The following is a 13,725-nucleotide window of genomic DNA, read 5'->3' on the forward strand; positions in this document are numbered from 1 at the left end:
TCTTCCTTGCAGGAGCTCTTGGACCTCTACGCTGCTCTTCCTTCGCCCAGCTTAGCATCCAGGATACCACCCCATTTGGCCTCCTACCTACAAGGTCTCCTCAGGACTTTTCTTCCCTCAAATGTTGTCTGTCTGCTACCTTTGCTTCTTGCCCTGCAGACTGCGTTCTCTCTCACCGTTAGCGGTTAGCTAATGTTTCCCGGATCCGTGTCTTCAGGAGCAACGTCACAGGGTGGAAATCAAATGAGCTGAAGTATAGAATTCCCATCATGTTCTAAGTGCACAAAACCTATGGACGGCAAGATGGCTTGGTGAGTAAGAGCACTTGCCTACAAACCTGAGGACAGAATTCAATCCCCCAGTCCCATGGTGGAGGAAGAGAATCAACTCCCATAAATTGTCGTCTGACCTCCACACATGGACCATGACACATGCACACCTGCACACACACACACACACACAAATGTTGGTTGGGGGCAGGCACTGAGAGGTAGCTCATCAGCTAGCAACACTTGCTGCTCTTTCAGAGGACCTGGGGTTGGTTCCCAGCATTTTATTTATTTATTTATTTATTTATTTATTTAGTATACAGTATTCTGTCCACATGTGTGCCTACAGGCCAGAAAGGGCACCAGATCTCATTACAGATGGTTGTGAGCCACCATGCGGTTGCTGGGAATTGAACTCAGGACCTTTGGAAGAGCAGGCAATGCTCTTAACCGCTGAGCCATCTCTCCAGCCCTGGTTCCCAGCATTTTTATGGCTGGCTCACAACCTTCTATAATTTCAGTTCCAGGGGATCCAACACCTTCTTCTGACTTCACAGGCACTGAACACATGTGGTGTACATACATACATACAGGCAAAACAAACATAAAACAAAAGTAAATAAATCATTTTAAATGTTAGTAAGGTCTAGAGAGGTGGTGTGGCAGTGAAGAACACCTACTGAGGAGTTATGAAGACCAGACTTCAGATCTCAGTACCCGTGTAATGAGCTGAGGGTCTCAAACATGCCGACATCTACAGGTACACACACACACACACACACACACACACACCACAACAGTCAGTACCCTGTTAGTTTTTATTCTAAATTCTGCCAATTCTACCCCCAGTCTAGAAATCAGACAAGAATCTTTGGAAATCCAAAGTGTGTAACTCAGGTGGTAGAGTACTTGCCTAGCCCTGGGTTTGTGTACCAATCCCGGGTATGGTGGTACAGGCCTATAATCTCAGCTCTTGGGGGATGACGGCATGAGTATCAAGAAATGGGGATCATCCTGTTACATAGCAAATTCAACACCAGCCTGGGATATATGAGACCTTGTCTAGAAGAAGAGAACGAGGAAAAGGGAGGAGAGAAAGGAGGAGGAGTATCGCCATTGTCTTTGGAAGTCTAGCATGCTGGAAGATCCCAATTCCACACATAGTATTAAGCTGTCTCTGGACTCTAACTCCTTCTTTGGATGACTCTGTGCCCAGGGGTCTCCTTAGTCTCTCGTGCACGCAGCCTCTGGAGCCCCCACTTCTCCCTCTCCTGACCCAGCCCATCTCTGAGTCCCAGAGAGGCCACAGCCACTCCTTCTCTCTCCTCTTCCCTCCAGCACACACACCTTTGCCCATTCTGCTCAGACTTGAGACATTTTCAGTGGCATGAAGCCCTGGCACACTCAACTCTTGGGTAACATCCCCCAGTGTGTCACAAGTGTCACATCTCCCATTGCTGTGTCTTTTCATCTATACAGTTCTTATTTGGCCGCCTCTACTCTTTCCACAGCTTGGCTCATATCTCACCTCGCCCCTTCGGGAAGTCTTCCTTCACACAACCCCATCAGAGGCTTGGTTCCGTGGGCCTGGCAATCCTAGCACCAGGCACACGCAAACTCGCTGCCTGTTTGCTTAATGGGCCTAGAAGGAGGCTACTGGGGAAACTGGCTGGAGTAACTTCTGCGCATCTAGCTTCTAGCACAAATGTCCCCCAAGTGATTCATGCCTGTCCGTGCCTCCCCATGGCCTGGCCAGTTCTGGATGTTCACATTTCTTCCAATCTAAGACCTAGTGGTTTTGAAACTCTCAGGAATAGGCAAGTCTCACATTCCACCCTCCGTGGGCTCTCGGTTCCATAGGAGACACTAACCTGAGTCAATCATAATACAAAGCAATGCCTCCTCCAGGATTAAAGTATTGGGCATAGAGAAAGGGTACCTGACTCCTTCCCCAGCCAGGCATGGGAAGTAGACCTGTAATCCTAGCACCACTGATTCTGGGTCAGCCAAGCTAAATAGCAAGATTTTGTTTCAAAAAAAAAAAAAAATTAAGCACTCCCTTCTTAGAGAAAAAATTGCTTATTTCAATGATCTGGCTACCTGGAACCCTACCATCAGTAACTCAGTCCAGAAACAAAACTTATTTTCTTTGCAACTTTTCTTCCTGGTCTGATCTGAGGCTGGCAGTGTTGATTATTTTTTTTTTATTTATCTTCTCTAGCTGCTATAAGATTGGGGAAATACAACTCCCAAACTCCTAGACATTATTTAGTCTAGATTATTAGGGGGTGTGAAAAGATGCTAAAGACCAAATGGGACAACAGGCACAGCCAAGAACAATGAGCAAAGTCTTGCCCCGGGACGAGTGGTTTTATTTATTTAGTTTCAGTACTGGTAATGGATCCAAGGACCTGGCACGTGCTAGGCAAGTGCTATACATTTGCATACACCCCCAGGCCTAACTGACAGTTTATAATTTAATTCTACTTATTTGTCCCCTCCAGAGCATCATGAACCCTCAGGCTTTGACTCAAACCTCAGCACCTTGCAGATATAAACAGGAGGCTAAGAGAGAACAGAAAATGATCAAAGAGGGCACTTAATACCTTAACTTGACATTTTCAGAGGGTAGTCTTTGCATTGCCATGAAAGTATGTTTATGGCCCACATAACTGAATCATAAAACTCACTATGGCCTTTGGAGGAATTCCAGGCTGGCATGCTGAGCACAAACTGAAAAGGGGGAATGGCTAAGCATGTCTTCGGCCACCAGGGGGCTCCCTCGCCCACTCTTCCTGAGAGCAGGACGTTCAGAAGCATCCCTGCTGTTCAAATTCAAGTTCCTGGCCAGATCTCCCACGCCAGCCAGCCGCCATGATTCTCTTGGCGCCGTCTGAATAAGCCTTATCTTTTTCATGCCTCTCAGTAAAATTGTTCAAATTGTTTCAAAACTTAATGACTAAGGGATGGCAGAGTGCTTGCCTGGCATGTGCAAAGCTCTGGGTTCAATCCCCAGCATCATGGGAACTGGGGGAGGTGCTGCACACCTGTGATCTCAGCAAGAAGAGGCAGTAGGATAGAGAGGCTGAGGTGGAGGTAGTGGCAGGAGGACCAGAACTTCTCATTCTCAGCTACAGAGTGACTGTGAGGCCAGCCTGTGGTACAAGAGGCCATGCCCCCTCCAGAAAAAGAAACATAATTCCTTAACCAGCAATTAACATGCATCGTCTCTCATTGTCCTACGCTTCTAGGGTTTGGAGGGGTTTATGTGGGTAGTTTGTGGGTTTTCATGACACTTCACCCACATCTGAGGCTCCATGGAGCCCTGGTCCGAGTGAGCACTGCCCACGTGGCTGCTAACTTGGTGCTGGCTCTACCACACGGTCAAGTTGTCAAACAGTTCATGTTCCTCGTCAATTGGGGCTCTCCAGAGGGTTTCACGAGAGCCTCAGTGATGTGGTGACCAACAACTCCAGAGGAAGAGAACCAACGTGGAACAAGGCAAGAAACCACCTCCCGTCACCAGCAGGCACGCCCGGTCATTTTTACAATGCTGTACAGGGTTTATGGGGTAGTCCCTTTTGTATGGGGAAGGGAGGTGGTGAGATGACTCAGTGGCTGACGAGGCTTGCTACACAAGCGCTAGCCTGAGCTTGACCCCCAAAACCAATATAAAGGTGAATGCGGATAACTAACCCCACTAAGTCACCTTTGGCATCCCCCACACGTATCATACACAAAAACAAATGTAACAATACAGCAATGAATAACATTTTTAAAGCAAAAATTTTTCAAGTATGGAAGGATGATTGTACAAAATTGAGATTAGCTGAGAACAGCGGAGTGCCTCCTGGAGGGTGTGCTGCTGGCCCCCTCCCGTTACCTCTCACATCCTGCTAAATAGCTCAGCCCTTGTTGACAGCCCCTCTCATGTTATCCCTCACCTCCTTTTCCATGTTTGCACGGAGCTCTAGTCTACCTCTAGCTGACTCCCATCGCCCAGCATTTCCCCCACGGTGCCCTGAACTTCTGAGAGCCTGGACACTTGCCATCCGGGCATCTCTAGTTTGTACCAAGTATAGAGAACTCACATACTAGTGGTCAGTGGGTGCTTAAAAGTGGATGTCTGCCTGAACTTGGTGACACTTGCCTGCCGTCTGAGTACTGGTGAGGCTGAGAGGGGAGGACTGTGAGTTGGGCCAGCCTGGGATACATAGACCAACTCCATTTTTAAATACTAAGTGCCGGCAGGGCAGCAGAGAAATTGGTACCTTTGTGTATTGTCACTAGGAATGTGAATAATGGACAACAGCACAGCAATTTCTCAAAGATTCAAAACCAGAGCTATCATGTAATCTAACAGCTCCACTTTGGGTTATATACCATATCTAAAAGGATAGAAAACAGGGCCTAAAAGGGTCTTTGTGTGCCCCTGTCCATTTTTTCACACTAGCATGAAGTGTAAGAACCCAGGTGTCCACCAATAGGTGAGTGTATACACAAAACCAGAATTCACACACTGGGATAGTGTCCAGCCTTAAATGAGACCCTGTCTCAAGGAGGTTGTGGGGAGGGGATTCTGACACAAACTACAACATGGATGGGCCTGAGCAGCTCCCACAAACACCGTGTGGATTCCATTCATGTGAGGTTCTGGTTTAATTTGCAGGAACAGGAAGTAGAAGGGCATGAAGGGAAATACGCGAGAATTTCCATCCTGTGAGACGGGAAGAGTTCTGCAAATGGACGGTGCTGACGGCTGCACGGCCTTGCGCACAGACTTCACACAGAAGTGGGCGCAGACAACGTGTTGCATACCCCGGCACAACTTTGTAATAGTTTTAAGGTCTTCAACCAAGGCTGGCCTTCAACTTGCTCTGTAGCTGAGGGTGATCCTCCTGCCTCACTCCCCAGGAGCTGAGCTAAGCGCTAAGACTACAAATGAGTGCCACCGTGTCTGGTTTGTGTGGCGCTGGGGATCTAGACAGCACCTTGTCCACGCTCGGCAAGCACTCTACCAAATGTGATGCACTCTGAACCCCAACGTAAAAACAGCTTAAATGGAGCCAGGCAGTGCTGGCGCATGCCTTTAATCCCAGTGCTTAGGAGGCAGACAGAGGCAGGTGGATCTCTGTGAGTCTGAGGTCAGCCTGGTCTTCAGAGTAGTTACGGGACAAGTTCCAAAGCTACACAGAGAAATCCTGTCTCTAAAAACCAAAAATTATATATATATATATATATGTGTGTGTGTGTGTGTACATATATATAATTTAAATGAATACATAATGGGTAAACAAAACAAACCCTGTCCATTCACAGAAATCTTATTCATTATAAAAATAAGTGAACTACCGATACCGCCTTCATCATAAACAAACCTCAGAATGAAAACCTTAAACCGAGTGGGGCGGTTGACCTTGATGTAAACTGGAGGGGACTGAGAATCGGTATGGAAAATCATGTCTGGGTGTGTCTATAAAGAAGTTTCCAGAAAGGTTTAACCAAGGAAAGAATCATCCTGACAGTGAATAAAAGGCAAACAGTGAGCTGTGTGCCAGCATGCATCTTTCTCTGCTTCCTATGGGGTGTGAGCAGCCAGCTGCCACGTCTTCTCCCCCGTGCTGGACTACACCCTCAGTGTGGAAACGCAAATAAACCCTCGGCCCTAAGTTGCTTCTTGCCAGGGATTTGGTGATAGAATAAGGGAAGTGAATAATACAGGTAGTGGAGAAGGCAGAGTCTTACAAAACTATTGTCTGCTCACACGTACCTGAAAACACCCAGAAGACATGAAGCCACAGAGACAAAGTCGATGGGTGGGGACCTGGGACCAGAGGTTAGACAGAATTATTGACAGGACACACAGTTTCTTTTGAAGGTGAAATTGACTTCATGGCTCTGTGAACATCAAAAGCTCACGAACCACACATCCTGACATGAAAATTGTTATGTGAAATTCTATGTTTTCTGAATTGTGCATCCCACTCCCTTTTTGTTGTTTTGTTGCTGTTGTTTTGTCTGGTTGGGGTTTTTGTTGGTTGGTTGGTTGTGGTTTGTTTGTTTGTTTGTTTGTTTGTTTGTTTGTTTAAGACAGGGTGTCTCTGTGTAACAGCCCTGGCTGTCCTGAAACTCACTCTATAAACCAGGCTGGCCTCGAACCCACAGAGATCTGCCTACCTCTGCCTCCCGAGTGCTGGGGTTAAAAGCATGCACCACTAGCCACAGAGAAACCCTGTCTCGGAAAAAAAAAAAAAAAAAAGCATGCACCACCAATGCCCAGCCGTCCACTGTTTTTAAATGAATGGAAAGAATAAATGTTCAGCATGTGTCCTTCTCTTTAATATTTTCATGTTTTTCTCCTGTCTTTAAACTTCTGTTTGACTAGTGTATGTTTTGGATCAACAGCTTGCTGCTGTTGCCCTTGCACAAACAGTGTTCCATAAATACATCTCTATGTTCTTGTACCTGGGAAAGAGGATCGCAAGAGTAATGAGCTTTCCAGCTGGGAGACAGTGAGTTGTTGGACAAACAGCAAGGAAACCAATGTCTGAAGTTACATTCTTCCTCGGCAGTTCTTGGCAGCCATGCAGACATCATTCATCAAACACTGGCACAGAAAAATCTCACAGTGGAGGGCATTGAAAACCTCACGAATAAACCCCACGGCTCCCCCTGAAAGAGGCAATGAACCATTCCCCAAAACCATCCCCCAGGGTGACTGTCAGGAGTCACTCCCTCAAGGACACTCCCTTCCAGGGAACCTCAGGGTTGTCGGGCAGAACCCGCCCATCCTGGGACTAGGAACTCATGGTTCTCAGCCCCTTTGCTAGGCTGGGATGTGTAACTTCCAAGGAAGTGGGTGTGGAATGTTGAGAGTTGTTTGCAGACCAAGACATTTAAAAGTCAGAAACTCACTGCTACCTTCTTCCCGGGGTGGGCATCTCAATGCGCAGGGAAAGTATTGCAACAAGGTAACCGAAACCTACGTCCAGGGGCCATCTCAGAGTGGACCCTCTTCTAGAGGCAGCCCACAGTGGACAGTTCTGTGAGAAAATTCTCTATCAACATCCCAGCATGGACTGGGAAGGTGTTCGTGAGAAGCTGTGTACAGTTGGTGGAGGCAGAGTTAAGGTTTTTGTTTTATTTTAGATTTATTTCATTTTATGTGTAAGAAGTGTTTTCTGAGCCGGGCGATGGTGGTGCATGCCTTTAATCCCAGCACTCGGGAGGCAGAGGCAGGAGGATCTCTGTGAGTTCGAGACCAGCCTGGTCTACAGAGCTAGTTCCGGGACAGGCTCCAAAGCCACAGAGAAACCTTTCTGTCTCGAAAAACCAAAAAAAAAAAAAAAAAAGAATGTGTTTTCTGTGTGTATGTATGTGTCCCATATGTGTGCCTGGTGCCCATAGAGGTCTGAAGAGGGCTTCAGATCCCCTGGAACTGGAGTTACAGATAGTAGTAAGCCACCATGTGGGTAGTGAGAAGTGAACCCAGGTCCTTTGCAAGAACAACAAGTGCTCCAAACTGTTGAGCCACGGCTCTAACCCAGAGACTTCAGTTTTCAACGGATGGCCCTACACCCAGAAATGTATGGAGCACAAATCAGAGGTTTTAAATGAACAACCAAAGAAGACGGAAAGTTGGAGTAGATCTGGGAGGAATTTGGTATTAATGTGATCAAAATACATTCTGTGGCATTCTCAAAGAACTAATACAAATAATTAATTTTTAAAAATAAATAAGGAGTGAGTAAATAAATAAGGAAGGGCAGGAGAGATGGCTTAGTGACAAGAGCACTGTGGTTGCTCTTGCAAAGGACTCGGGTTCAATTCTTAATACTTACACGGCAGTTCACAGCCATCTGTCCTCCAGTTCTGACCTCTGCAGGCACCAGGAACAAAGATGGTGTACAAACCTACATGCAGGAAGAACAGTCAAATATATAAAATATCAAAAAAGTTAAAGCAGGGGGCTGGAGAGATGGCTCAGAGGTTAAGAGCATTGCCTGTTCTTCCAAAAGTCCTGAGTTCAATTCCCAGCAACCACATGGTGGCTCACAACCATCTGTAATGAGGTCTGGTGCCCTCTTCTGGCCTGCAGGCATACACACAGACAGAATATTGTATACATAATAAATAAATAAATATTTTTAAAAAGCTAAAGTATATATGAAAATTAAAAAAAAAATTGTCGGAGCCGGGCAGTGGTGGCGCACGCCTTTAATTCCAGCACTCGGGAGGCAGAGGCAGGCGAATCTCTGTGAGTTCGAGGCCAGCCTGGTCTACAAGAGCTAGTCCCAGGACAGGAACCAAAAAGCTACGGAGAAACCCTGTCTCGAAAAATCAAAAAAAAAATTTTTTGTCGGGCTGGAGAGATGGCTCAGAGGTTAAGAGCATTGTCTGCTCTTCCAAAGGTCCTGAGTTCAATTCCCAGCAACCACATAGTGGCTCATAACCATCTGTAATGGAGTCTGTTGCCCTCTTCTGGCCTTCAGGCATACACACAGACAGAATATTGTGTACATAATAAATAAATAAATATTTTTTTAAAAAATTTGCCAAGTTCCTGAAATGCTTTTGTTATGACAGTTGGACGACAACATCCATTAATTTTCCGAGGATTCATAGTATATCGTTCACACAAATATAGAGGTAAATATCTCAAAATTCTTCCAAGACAAGTCCTTACTATATATAGCCCAGGCTGGTCTCTAATTCTCAAACTCTCAATCTCTTGATTCCCTGCCTCAACCTCCCAAGCTCCCAAGTACACTGGCCTGCATGCCTGCCTTAATACCCTGTACATGTTTCTGGGGGGGAAAGGTCACATTCTGGCCTCAGTATAGTAAAGTGCTTGCCTAGTATACATAAAGCCTGAGTTCAGTCTCTGGCACAGGTGTGGTTGTATGTCTTTAATCTTAAGAAGGGGAAGCAGAAACTAGGTATAGTGGTGCACACCTTTAATCCCGCACTTGGGAGGCAGAAGCAGGCAGATCTCTGTGGGTTTAAGGCCAGCCTGGTCTACATAGGGAGTTCCAGGATAGCTAGGGCTCCATAATAGAGACCTTGTCTCAAAAAAGCAAAACAAAATAGGTATCTTTTGTAGTTGCTTATTTTCTGTGTGTTTGTATATGACTACAGAGAGTTTAAGACCAACCTGAGCTACATTTAAAAAAATTTTTTTAATTAAAAAAGGAAGCAGAGCTGGAAAGATGGGTTGGTGAGTTGGCCTGATTGAAGGAGAGTCAGTTATCTGCCCGGGAACCACAGAAGGAGTAGGCATGTGAGAGGCTACGGTCAGGTTACGCCACAGGCACAGGACCTGAAGGATGCTCTGGGCTCAGGTCAGTCTTTGTACATCTATCTCTCAGGCAGACAGGACCTGGCTCCATGCAGCAGAAGAGCTGGGCTCAGCACAGTGAGCGGCTTAAACCTGAAGGGAACTCTGTCAACCGGGAAGAGAAAAGCTGATGTAATCCAGATTTGTAATAGCACCTTTCTTTACCATCTTTCCTTCCTGTCATGCTCAAGACAGAAATAAACTCAGATGGCCTCGATTTGGATGAAGTTTTTTGTGTCATAGAACAGGCTAGAAATTACAGAGACCCAAAAATCAACTCGTGCAGGAGCCATGTGTACCAGGAAGTTCTAGCCTTTCCTTGGCTGGCTTTGATAGGACAGGTAAGCAAAGCCCTGGCAACCCCAACTGCTTCCCCTTTCCAGAACAGTCTATCCTTTCCTCAGACTGCACCAAGTGCCGGGTGAGCCCTACAGGTTTACCTACAGCCCCATCTTGTGGAGGCATTTTCTCGCCTGAGGCTTCCTCCTCTGACGACTTGACACAACACTAGCTCAGGTGGCAGAATGCAGGCACACCCTACATTCACAAAGCGCTGGGTGCAGTCTCCAGCAGCACGTAGCTGCTCCTGTTTGATGGGTGCCCGTAATCCCTGGCTCAGCAGGTAAAACTGCTTTCCTCCAAAGTCCAGCAACCTGAGCTCAATCCCAGGAACCTACATAAAGACGGAAGGCGAACCAGCTCCACAAAATTGTCTTCTGACCTCACACTTGAACCGTGACGTCTGTACCCATATACATACTGAATGAAAAATAGAAGAATTAAAAAGGAAAGAACGTGACTGCTCCTAGGTATGGTGGAGCGGAGAGTTTACAGAGAGAGCAAAATCAGAGGCAGGGACACGAGGAGAGTCCAGCGGAGACACAACCAGACTGAGCTGGGCCGTTGAGGAGAAAAGGGGAGGAAGAGCAAGAAAGGAGCCACTGCACAAGAGGGGTGATCTGGACCAAGAAATTGGCATAGCCAAAACGGCTGAGTTACATAAGGGCCAGCAGAGCTCTGGGTCGGGGAACCCAGACCAATACCAACTCTGAATACATCCTCAGTCCCTGTGTTGGCTAATTTTATGTCAAGCTAGAGTTATCTATCAGAGGAGGGAGCCTCAGCTGAGAAAACAACTCCATAAGATTGGGCTGTAGGCAAGCCTGTCGGGTATTTTCTTAATTAGTGATGCCCGTTGTGGGCGGGCTGTAGGCAAGCCTGTCGGGTATTTTCTTAATTAGTGATGCCCGTTGTGGGCGGTCACCCCTAGGCTGGTGGTTCTGAGTGCTATATATAAGAAGCCAGACTGAGCAAGCCATGAGGGAGTCAGTCAGGGGGCAGTTCTCTTTCTGTTCTCTGCCTCAATTCCTGCCTCCTGCCTTGAGTTCCCGTCCTGACCTCCCTCAGGGATGGCCGCAAAATAAACCCTTTCTTCCCCAGCTGACTTCAGTCATGGTGTTTCATCCGGGCAATAGTTACCCTAATTAATACATAAATATAATAAAATACTGTATTATAAAAAAACAACAAATACGTATATAAACCATGTTAAGCAGACTTTTCTCTTTCATATCCTTGCGTCTCCCCTTTATGCCTGAAAATGGCAGCTTACTAAATCTCTCTTACCACCAGCTACCCTTCCCCAGCTAGAAAAATGGGAAAAGTGTCAGACAAAAAAGTTTAAAAACAAACAAAAAAAGGAAGTCCCTGGGATTTCTCAGTCTCAAAAAGCGGGGTCTTATTTCAAAGAACCCCTCATTCATTCAACATGTTTGGTTTAATCTTAAGAAAAGCTGCCCCACCGATGCAAATAACTCCAATTAGACCAGATTAGACCAAATTAAAATGCCTGTGTTTAATAAATGCAGCACTCTCGGGTGGGCTGAGACAGCCTGGGGGTGCGGGGGGAGAGGAGCGCCCGCAAACCCCGGAGACCACCTGTTCCTCTTCCCAGCGCGAGCCTAAACAGCCTGTGGGAATGGTCCTGCCCCTCCGTGGGGGGTGGGGTCAGCGCTTGGCAGGCTGGGAGTTGGAGTCCGGACCAACGCAACTCTCAGGCCAGGGGCTGGGGTGACACTCCCAACTTAATAATACACAACACACACATTCACAATTTTAAAATAATAATAACGGGGAAGTGCCAGATCACAGCAGGTCTGAGCACCCACTTTCAATGATTGAGCACCTAACTTCACTTAGGTTTCAAAGCCTACCAAGGACACCAAGGGGTTGAGGGGAGCTCTGCTTCTAGGCCCCTTCTTCTCAGCAGCTGGCTACATGACCTTGTTCTTGGACAAGGCTCTTCCTTCTCCAGGGCTCCATTCTCTGTATAGGGCACAGGCATCACTGCTGACCCTCAGTGAGGATTAAGTAACTCGGGTTAAAGCACCTACTTAGCCCCAGCAAGCTCATCATGCCAAGCAGGTTTCCCAGGTCCTTACGAGAATCGGTGCAACTTTTTTTTTTTTAATTTATTATGTATACAACATTCTGCCCGCTCGCCAGAGGAGGGCGCCAGATCTCAGTACAGATGGTTGTGAGCCACCATGTGGTTGCTGGGAATTGAACTCAGGACCTCTGGAAGAGCAGTCAGTGCTCTTAACCTCTGAGCCATCTCTCCAGCCCCGGTGCAACTTTTAATTGTCTAGGAAATTTAGGGGGCTGAAAAGATGGTTCAGTCCATAAAGAGCCTGGTGTGCAAGCATGAGGACCTGAATTCAGGTACCCAGCACCCATGCTAAAACCTGAGTGTGATAGTATACCTGTAACCCCAGCCATGAGGAGATGGGGACACAGGACCCCCAGAGCTTGCTGGCCAGTTGAACTAGCCAATCAGTGGATTTCAGGTTCAGTGAGACTCAGCTTCAAAAAGACAAGGTGGGGGATGGAGAGATGGCTCAGAAGTAAGAGCATTTGTTATTCTTGCTAAGGGTCACACGCGCACGCACACACACACGTTTGATTTCCAACACCTGTGTAGCAGTTCACAAGCATGCACAATTCTAATTCCAAGATGAACAAGATACACAGTCATACATGGAACAAAACATTTATACACATAAAATAAATATAGCTAAAGAAAATAAGGTGGAAGTCATGTGTGGCAGCACTCAGGAGGCAGAGGCAGATGGATCACTGTGAGTGTGGGTCTACATTGCCAGTTCCAGGCCAGCCAGGGCTAACTAGTGAGATTATATGTTTTGTTTTGTTTTGTTTTAAGTGGAGAAGCAATTACGGAAGATGAGGAGGACATCTGAAGTCAACTCTGGCCTCCACGCGCATGCTTACCCGTACATGTGTACACACAGACACACAAAGACACAGAAAGGCAGAAAGGGGTGGGTGGGCTCTGCAGCAGGTGACACTTCCCTTCACTCTGGAAACGCCGAACCAAGACAAAAGGAGAAGGGAGGCGGGAACATGCATGCCTTTCACACCAGAGGAGGGTCTCCGCAAGAGCAGGCAGGCTTGGAGAACACACGGCATTGGCATCGGATCCCAACTGGGCTCGTAGGCTCTGACAGTGGGATCCTGTTCCCCAACAGCAGGAGGAACCCAAGAAGTTGCTCCCTTCTGCTCCAAGACTCAATATTCTGGGACATCTCCGTCAGCAGGGAACAGCTGGCCAATAACCTCCGGGGGTCAGAGCCACAGGCCAGGCCAGGCACAGCAGGAACAAACCATGGCAGGGGCTCCAGGCGCCTCTGTGCCCTGGACTGATTCATTGTCTGTGTGATGGGGTTGGACCGGAACAGGACCCTACAGGCTCGACAACAGTCATTTCCAGGCTGACAGGGAGTGGCATCCATAAACAGGGGCCAGCAGAGAGCAGACAGGAGGGAGGAAACCTCCGCAGTTCCCTTCAGCACTGACAAAAAACAGAGTGTCCCTCTCTGGAGCTTGCCCTCGGGGGCCCCTACTAACCACAGTGGAAACCTGTGAGCTCATTTTCCCTTCCCCTTAGAAGGCCGGGGTGGGTTGCTAGGGGAACCCAGCTGAAGTTACCACAGAGGACTAGCATATAAAATGAAAACAGAAGATCACACAAACCAAACTTTATTCCAGAAAGCATCCTGGGGTAACCAGGACTACACTAATGCATAAGGCACATGGCCCCTC

This window comes from Alexandromys fortis, unplaced genomic scaffold (assembly GCF_014885135.2).
Source record: "Alexandromys fortis isolate MF-2015 unplaced genomic scaffold, M_Fortis_MF-2015_v1.1 scaffold_16, whole genome shotgun sequence".
NCBI lineage: Eukaryota > Metazoa > Chordata > Mammalia > Rodentia > Cricetidae > Alexandromys > Alexandromys fortis.